General features: G+C 56.0%; 1 protein-coding gene across 9 annotated transcripts in view; it reads left to right on the top strand.

Moving 5' to 3' along the window:
* The first annotated feature begins 2,078 nt into the window (after positions 1–2,078).
* NCOR2 (nuclear receptor corepressor 2) overlaps positions 2,079–9,069 on the top strand; it is a 253,526-nt gene continuing 246,535 nt past the window's right edge. For all 9 annotated transcript variants that reach the window (XM_040611191.1, XM_040611149.1, XM_040611181.1 and 6 more), the window contains exon 1: positions 2,079–2,313. The gene's annotated coding sequence lies outside the window, so the exon portion shown is untranslated. The remainder of the gene's footprint in view (positions 2,314–9,069) is intronic.

Genomic DNA, 9,069 nt, shown 5'->3' with positions numbered 1-9,069 from the left:
GCATTGGGGCAACCATTATTCTGGGGTATTAATGGGTAGTTTGGGTATGATTTGGGGTATTTGGGGATTACCGTGTGCAGTGGTTTTGCAGAATGGTTGTATAAACACACTGGGATCTGGTAGCTGCTAGGTACAGACGGCCAGGCTGCCAGAAGATGTAGAAATGCAAAAGGAAATCATCCCCGCGATTACAGGAGCAATGCTGCGGCGAGAAGCCTGTATTCACACCACAATCCTAGCTCAGCAATTCCCTTTGGGACTGTGGCCTTCTGGACATAGGAACACAGGCAAAAAATCCATCTGTACTCCGGCAGGATATTCAGCATAGCTGGAAAGTGTGTTCAGCCCTGAGGGTTTTTTTGTAAATACATTTGATTATAGTGTTATTCTAAGGTCACTGGAATCTAAAAGCCTGGCTCCTGGCTTCTGTAAAATTAATGTCCTGAGTCTTTTTGCCGTGGTACGGGACTTGCCTTCCATTCATTAAGTAAAACGTCACAGATATTAAAAAAAAAAAAAAAAAAAAGCTTAAGAAATGCTAAATGGCTGGAGCAGAGACACCCCGCAATGCAGCACGGATAAATTGGGGTTTTTTTTCTTCCAAGATAAACGCATCTTCAAGAGGAAGATCTGATCTGCCGCTTCGCTTCACAGGATGCTCAGCCTGCGAGACGAACGCTTACGAGCAAGGACGTGAACCGCATGGAAGGTGCTGCCTGGAGCCACCAGACACCCAGCTGCCGCCGGTGCGGGAAGGCAACTTTTCCTGCTTTTCCCGGTGTGTTGGGCTCCTTTGAGGCAGTTTGACTTGTGCTCATGACCTTTCTACTCGCACCAAGGTTGCACCTGTGCTCCATATGGAGCCAGGTGACTTCAGGAGACTGAACCTGGGCCTGGGGACTTCTCTCTGGCCCACGGCAGTGCAGCCAGAGCGGGGCAGGGAATGCAGTGAGCCACCCTCCCAGCAAAAACTCCACTCCTTGGAGATGCGGGAAAAGTGGAATAAAGCGTGGGGAGCAGAGCGGCAGGGAACCCGTGCCTGCCCACCTCTGCCCACATCCCCTGCTGCCTTTGGGAGCGGGGCGGGAGAAGCGGAGGATGACAAGATGCTTTTCCAGCTTTTGGGGTGATGCATCACCTGTGGCAGGGAGGGGATGGATGCGCCCAGGCGGGGGGCACCCAGCCACGGGGCAGGAACGGTGGTGGCTGAGGGGCAAGGCCTTCCGCATCCCCCTGAGAGGTTGGAGAGGAAGAAAAAGTATGAAAAAGCAGGATGTTAGTAAAAAGCAGAAGTTGGGGGGTGACACTGGAAGATAGGAACAGCGTGGGAGCCACCTGGGCCGCCTCGGTGCCTGGCTCTGGGGGCATCAGCTTGTTAAACCGCGCAGAGTGCCCTGCGACCCGCCCCCCCCCCCCCCCCCCCCCGCCCCAACAACCCGGGAAGGCGCCCGGTGCGGCCGGGATGGCAGCGCGGACCCTGGTTGGGCTGGGAAGGCAGCGAGCAGCCTTGCCCCGGAGACTCCCCCCTGCGGGAGACACCGGGGGCTCCCTGCTGCGGGACGGCCCCGCCACCGGCCTCCTCGGGCTGGCGCTTCGCCCGCTGGTCGCGGTGAAGAGCCCGAGGGGCCATGGACCGCCCACGCCCCTTAAGCACCGGTGTCTGACAAGGCACCGGGAGGGTCTTGTCACCCCCAAAATTATTAATGACGCTGAGCGGCATTAAGGCGGCCCGCGACGCCAGCACGGCCGGTGGCACCGATGGCACCGGTGCAGGTGGCAATCGGTCGAGCCGGTGGCCCGCGTGCCCAGCACCCCTGCAGGGGGCCCCCGCCCAGCGGGCACCCGGCGGGCGGACGCGGCCCCTTTAAGGCGCGCGGGAGGCGCGGCCCCGCCCCGCCCCGCCCGGCCGCCGGGGCGGCTGTGGGGCGGCCTGAGGGACCGCCGCCGCCTCCCGCCGCCTCCCGCCGCGCCGCGCCGAGGCAGGGCAGGGCGCTGCTGGGCCAGCGCTGCGGCGGAGGGCGGCCCGGCCCGGCCCCGCGGGCGGGCGGGCGGACGGACGGACGGACGGACGGACGGACGGACCGACCGACCGACCGACCGACCCACCGGCAGAGCGGCCGACGGGCGGACGGACTGACGGACGGGGAGCCTGGCGGGGGAGCAGCCCCATGGCTCTGGATTTATAAACACGGCGCAGATGGCGGGGCCGGGGCCCCGCGCCAAGCGCTGCCCCGCCGGCCGCTGAGGCGGGAGGCGAGGCGAGGCCCAGAGGGAGCGGCGGCCATGGGGGGCGGCAGCTGCCGGCGGGATTAGGTAAGGCGGGGGGGGCCCGGGCGTGGCGCTGCCCGGGGCGGGCCGGGGGCCGGGGGACCCTCGAGTGAGGCCGGGCCGCTCCCCGCCAGGTAGGGCTGCGGGCCGCCGCCGTTACGTAAAACCGAAAATGTGCCGCGGGAGCTGGCGGCCGCCGGAGAAACTTTTTTTTCCTCTTTTTCCCCTTGTTTTTCCTCCTTCTTCCCTCAGGGGACAGCTCTGCGCGGGGAGCTTCGGGCCCGGGGGTGCCCGCACTCCGCCAACTAGCGGGGACACCCCGCTTGCGGACCGGGGGCACCCCACGGCCCCTCCCCGCCTCGGCCCCGGCCCTGCCCCGCACGCCCCGGTGGCCCGCAGTGGGGGGGGGACGCGGCCCCGGGAACCGGCCCGGGGAACCGGGCACCTGCCCGGCAGGGGCACCTTACGGGCCTCCCCCCCCGCCCCCCCCAACCCCATCCTGCCCCGGCCCTGTCCCGTACGCCGCCTGCGGCCCGCAGTGGGGGGGTGCGGGGGGGTTCGCAGCCCCGGGAACCGGCCACCTACCCGGCGGGGGTGGCCCCGGGGGGCGGCCAGGTCCTCCCCGGACCGTGCGGCTGGTGGGTAAATGCTGGTGGTGGGTACACGAGGCTGGTGTCTGCAGGCAACAAGTGTATGTCTTGCTGGAGCCCAGCTGCAGTCTCTGGAGTGACTGGCTTTTTTTCTCCCTCTGTCGATTCTTAGAATCCCTGGTGCCCTCTTATCCCTCGGCCCTTTCTCCTGCTCCCCTGCCCTGACAATGCACAAAGAGCAGGCTGCAGTGGGTGCAGGCAGCTGCCTGCCATGTGGGCTGCTGCCAAAGCCACTGAAGCAGCAAAACCTCTAGGACCGGGGCTCGCGCCGCCTGGGCCGGGGGGCTGCGTTGACCCCCCCGACCCCCCCCCCCGTCCTTCCGCTGCCTCCAGCCCCACGGCTGGCCCTGCCTGTGCGGCCCCGCATGCCTGCGCTGGCGGCTGGGGCTGCTCCCTCAACCGTGTGGTTTGGGTCAGCTCAAGAATTTGCCTGAAGAGCAGGATGGTGATCTGTGCAGCGGGGATCTCCAGTGCCACCCTTTCGGTTTACCAGTGTTCGTGGTTTGAACTCTTTCTGCGACCTCTCCCTCGGTACTCGCGTGAGGCATGAGCTCTGAACGCCTGAAAACGTCGGGGGTTTGCTGAATCGGGTATTTTTAATCCGGCTTTGGTGGATGTGATGGTGTTCTGCTGCTGTTCCTTGGCTGCATTGGGTGAGAGTGTTTCCATTTAGCGGAGGGCTTTTATCAGCAAGGTTAAGTTTTAGTTTGCTGCATGCCTTACAGATAAACATTTGGTACTACTGCTAATTCATAAAGGGATGTGAATTGGGACAACTGGGTGAGTATTTCCATCTCTTCTGAAGGTGGTGACAGAGCTCTTGGAGGGCTTTAGTGAAGACATGCTTTCCTGGATGGTTTTCATGGAGTTGTGCTCAGTTCTTTGGATTTCAATGCTGACTCCTTGGTGATTTTGGGACCTAGCTCAGCTTCCCGTGTGCCTGCGTTTGCCAGCTCTGCGCAGAAGCCGTTCCTTGGGTGGGGAACACGGTAAGCAAGGCTGGCAAAGTGTTTTGGGGCTGAGTCTTGAGAAGCCATGGGAGGGAAGTTCTGTGTGTGACAATATTTTATAACTTCAGTTGAGTAAGTTTTGGTATGAGAGAGACTCTTGCAAAACGCATTTAGTTTATTGAAAGCAAATGCACTCAAACCTCAGTTTGTTGTTGCCAAAAGGAAAAAGTAGAAGCTATTTTTGGTGCGAGAGAGGAGATGGGGCATGCACATGTCTGGGGCAGGAAAACACTGGTACTTTGTTCTTCTGGCTTCATGTGGGTGGTGGTTTCTGTTATTTAGCTGTGTGTTTCTGCCAAGTTGCAAAACATACCTGGTTCTGAAAACCCTGTGGAGGTCAGGGCCGGCTCTGCGCAGCTGGTTCTGGGCCCGTGTGGGAACACCTCCCACGCTGGCATCTCCAGCGCTGGAAAAGTGGGTGGATGCTTCTGGCTTCACACCTTTGAGTGCCAGGGAGGTGACTGACATTTTTTCACGACAGGATCCGGACTGAAACCGTAAACTTGTTTCATGCAAGCCACCGAGCAGCTGCTGCTTGGCAGTACCTTTCCCTTGCTAATGGCGGTGGTTGGATTTGAACCAAGTTGCCTTGCGTGGAGGTTGTACCAGTCCCTGGAGCCATCCTGAGCTAAATCCAAAGAGGATTTGGTTCAGGCTGTGCTCATGTCTTGTAATTAGGAGATCCAGTCTGGTAAAGGCAGTTTTGTTTTGATTGGAGATGAAGGTGTGCAATGCAGATGTTAAGAGAGCTACCAGTCTCATCCTCACGGCAGCTCTGGACTGTGCTAGCTGGAATTGGGTCATAGGAGATGGCTTCATCTTTTGTGAAATGGCTGTAAATTATTTGTCACCTTGATGGCTCCTGGTGTTCTTCCCGCAGCTGGTTCTGGTTGTTAATGGCCTCTGCTGGAACGCAGTCCTGTTTGTGGCCAGGTCATCCTGGGGAGAAACCTGCTTGAAGTCAAGCATAATTTACATGTTTGAGATAGTGTCAGCTTTCACAGCTCTTTGGGGAGGAGGAAAGTTACAATTTGCCCAGTTTCTAGATGAGTAGGTAGGAAAGGAAGGATTAAATTGGTAAATTTTCAGAAGTGGGTTTCTGGCAGCTGACTTAAGGAGTTGTAAAGTGGGGGGCGTTATGGGTTTGAGAGGGCCTGTGCTTGAGGTGCACTACTACCCATCCCTATCCTGATGTCTCATTCTGACCAGGTCACTACATGTGTCTGAAAATTGAGGCCAGGAAGGTTATGTGAAGTTCAGTGTGTTAGAGCAAGACTGCTGGAGAGCTAGTGGAGTCTCTTTCCTCAGGAGTGCTTTGCCCATTTCAGTGTGAGGGCTTGTTTACTCCCAGTGGCAAAGTACTGGTTCCCGCCTGGGCTTGTGCCTGCAAGCAGTCATCCCCCAAATGCAGAGTGCGGACTAGATGCAGGGGTATTCCAGGATGGAAATCCAGGGCAACGTGTTTTTAAAACGACTGTTATCTTTGGGCAGCTGCATTTGTGTGAACTGTGGCTCGCTTCAGTCTTCACTAAGAGATTTCAATGGAGAGCAGGGGCAGCTCTAAGAGAACTAGAAATGAGGTACAGCAGCACCCAAGTTGCCTCTGTGATTAGCGACTGAGGCTTTTGCAGCTGCTTAAGGATTTGGGCATCGTGAGGTCGTGGATTCTTGTCTAGGATGCTGTGGCACAGGCTCTTGCATGGCTTTGAAGTGCCCTTGCTGCATATTAATATAGGAAGGTGGTGGAGAATTGCTGCTGATGGCTGGGCTTGTGCTGGCACACAGGTGTCGGGGTCTCTGATTTTTCTTGTAATGTCAAAGGGATATATCTTTGCACCTCAGTAGGAAATGAAAAGGTGTATCATTTAATGAGCATGGCTAGAGCAGGGATGCTTCCTAAAAAAGGATTGAAGAGGGGAGCTGGAGCTCCAGAACAAAGGGCATGGAAATGCATGCAAAAGCCTGGTCAGGGTGAGGGAGGGATCTGGTAGGAAGGGGAGGAGGGCAGAAGAGCAGAAGGAAATGAGTGATTTGGCAGTTTTGGGAAGTGAGCCCTGACCCGCATGCGAGGCAGCAGCGGGACTGTACTGGGAATTGAGAAATCTGGGTTGCTCCCCTAGTCCTGCTGCCCACCCCACTTGCTACTTCCCTTCTCGAGGCCACCAGTTCTCTCTTCTTGACAACCTGCCACTGGCAGCTGGAGGCTCCCTGGGGTCTGGGCTTATTAAAGACGAGGACTGGGTGTTTTTGGTGAGCAGGAGAGCTTCTACCCCTGCCATTGTCACGGTGGGAAGCTTAGAGAGATGGGACATGGTTGTGGCTGTGCAGACAGGAAGAGAAGCCGTTTGCTGCGGACCCTGCCGCTAACAGCGTGTACTTGGCCACTGGTCCGAATTTGGCTTGGAGTGGTGACCAGTGCTGGAGGGAAAGCAGTAAAGGCAGAGCTGGGTGGCCACGGCTGCGATTGCTACCACAGTGCTAGGGCTAGTGGAGAGCTCAAGCACGGAGTTGGGGGGATGACAGGGAGAGCAAAGCAATCGGCACAGTTACGTGCCTGCTGGGTGGCACGGAGGATGCTGATAATGGTTAGTGCTCTCAAGCGCTTTATAGCTGCGGAGCGCTGAACAAACATTAACGAATGTAAAGGATAGAAGCTTTGTCTAGTTACAGCGAAGGGAAGTTAACTCCAAATTAACTTTATGATCCGTGAAACTGAAGGTTATTTAAAAAAATAATAACATAAATGGAAATGCTGAAGTTTTCCAGAGTCGCTGAGTACACTGCTTGTTGTTTAATGCCTTCCATTTTTTCACTCCCAGTCTGTGTTTTTGGCTCGGGAACAAATTACAAGCAATATCAGCTTACGCTTGGATTTGAACCCACATTACTCTTAGTCAGCTGAAATATTTCCCCTTATCGCCGCTCCCATAATGTTTATTTTAGACCGGATAGCATCATGGCTTTTCTGCTAGCTGTAGGGAAGAAGCCAGTCTTTGGAACAGCCCAGCACCTTGGAAAGAAATGATCTGGAAGCTGGTTCGGTTTCGGAATGACGTACGGCTTCGTTTTCCACAGAGTGCTTTATGCCAGGCTGTATCCCAGAACAGTTTGCGGCGTTAAAAACCCAGGAGGCGGCAGATGGATGAATTGCTGACAGATTTAAAATCGTATGACAAACACAAAGCATGCAGACGTGAGGCCAAGGTGGGAGGAAGGTTGCAGGGGGAGGTGGAGGCAGAAAGGGTGAGTAAGTTATTCTGGGCAGGAAGAGATGTGCAGGCAAAGGCAGACTCCAATGGGTTCAGCCTAGAAGGGGAAGGGAAGGTCTACAAGAGGAGGGATGTGGTGAGGAGCGTGTTCCCATCAAAGGGCAGGGAGCCCTCAGTGTCCTGGACCAGTGGTGGGGAGGAGGAGGAAGGGGCCATGTCCAGCTTTGGTAGCCGCGGTGAGGCCAGGAGGAGCAGGGCTGCCCTGGGAGGAGACAATGTGGTGGGGCCCAAAATGGTTTCCTCCTGTGGGAAGTGGTCTGGGGGAGAGTGCCAGCACCCGGGGAGGCAGGGGCGGTGTGGGTATTGTCTCTGGTAGCTGCAGCCCTGGCTGCGGCTCTCCCACTGGTGCGTGTGTTGAGGGAGGGAGAGCCGGCAGGATTTCCTCTCTGTGGTGCTGGCTCCCGGGTTAGTAACTAACCAAGCAGTCTAGGTTTATCCTTTCATTGTGGAAGAGAATTATTTACATAATACCACTTGGCGTAATCTTTATTTAGCATTGTTTCCCTGGCGTAACGCTGGACTGAGTGGTGGTGCGCAGAAATGCAGCTTCGGCCCAAATATGTGGGAAGCTTACCCTTACCATCTGGGTGTGCTTCCCCCCTGCCTGTGCAGGGAGCTGGCTGTAAACTGAAAAAAAAAAAAAAAAAAAAATCTCCAGTGGCGTGGTCTTCTGTCATGCAGTTTTTGGGACCCTTACATCTTCTAAACACTGTTTTGTGCAGATGGTGGTGGCCCTGTGCTGGTACCTGAATGCTTCTCACCAGCTTCCTAAGCAACACAGTTAAGGTTTGTCCTGTGCGTGTTAGGGCAAGAGAGCGGTTTGCTTGGTGCTCTTCTGCGTCTCTGCGTTGAAGGCAGAAGGAAAGAAATGTGTCAGCCCGTGGGTGGAGGATGACAGGTTTTGGGAAGGTTCCTGGTGTGGATCAGCCATCGTCTGTGATCAGTCCCTGAGGACTTGCTGTCTCCCAGGTGGGCAGGTTGCGTCCTCCTCAGGGAGTGTGTAATTGCAAGGTCTGGAGGCTTAGGTGGTTGTGCAAAGAGCTGGGGGCCGATTATTGCGGCACACTGTGGTGAAGGACTGAACCCTAGGCTTGGGTTTCAGTGGGGTGTTGAATCGGTGAGTGGGGTGAGCAGGCAAAGGCAAGCTTTCTGAAAATCTGCCTGTACCTCCCACTGTACAGTGCTGGCTGGAGAGGGTGGAGGGTCTCTTTACGCTGTGGGATGTGTTGGCTTTTAACAAGCTGGGGCAAACAATGGAAAGTTGGCTTTCTTCTGACAATATTTTAAAAGCTTATAAAATTACTCCACCAGCTACATTTTCGTAGGACCAGGTCTCAGCTGCATGCTGCTTGATCACATTGTAAATAGCTCAGTCTTTGGCCTCTACAAACTTCTCAGGCACATACCTCCCAGTGCAGCAGAAACACCGGTTTAGCACATGGTTTATCGGTGGCAGCACCTGGCTCATGTAGCAGGAGCACTTTGCAGCTCTGCAGAAGTGTTTACTGCTGAGGCCGTGTGATCTCTTTGGCCTGATGTTGCAAGGAGCTGGTTTTGCGAAGGCTGTGAGTCCCCAGTGATTTACACGGGATTAACCTGGAGGCGCGCACAGGGTCCAGGCTGGACATTGGCATGAGATGGCCTCTCCTGTGGGCTGTGCTAGAGGGTGATGCAGATCCTGTGTCCGTTTTGTGCGGGTGATGTGGATGTTACCCCATTAAGCCTGAAACTTGCTGGAACAAAGGTAACTTGTTAACACCCTCCTTGAACCACTTACACCTGGCAGGGTGAGTTTGCATTGGATCAGCGTTGAGATGTGTGACTGCAGCATTCCTGATCCACTGCTTGGAGCCCTAAAGCTTCCTCTACTGA

Source organism: Falco naumanni, chromosome 1, assembly GCF_017639655.2.
Source record: "Falco naumanni isolate bFalNau1 chromosome 1, bFalNau1.pat, whole genome shotgun sequence".
NCBI lineage: Eukaryota > Metazoa > Chordata > Aves > Falconiformes > Falconidae > Falco > Falco naumanni.
The sequence above is the reverse complement of the archived record's forward strand: the minus strand, read 5'-3'. Positions and strand labels throughout refer to the sequence as shown.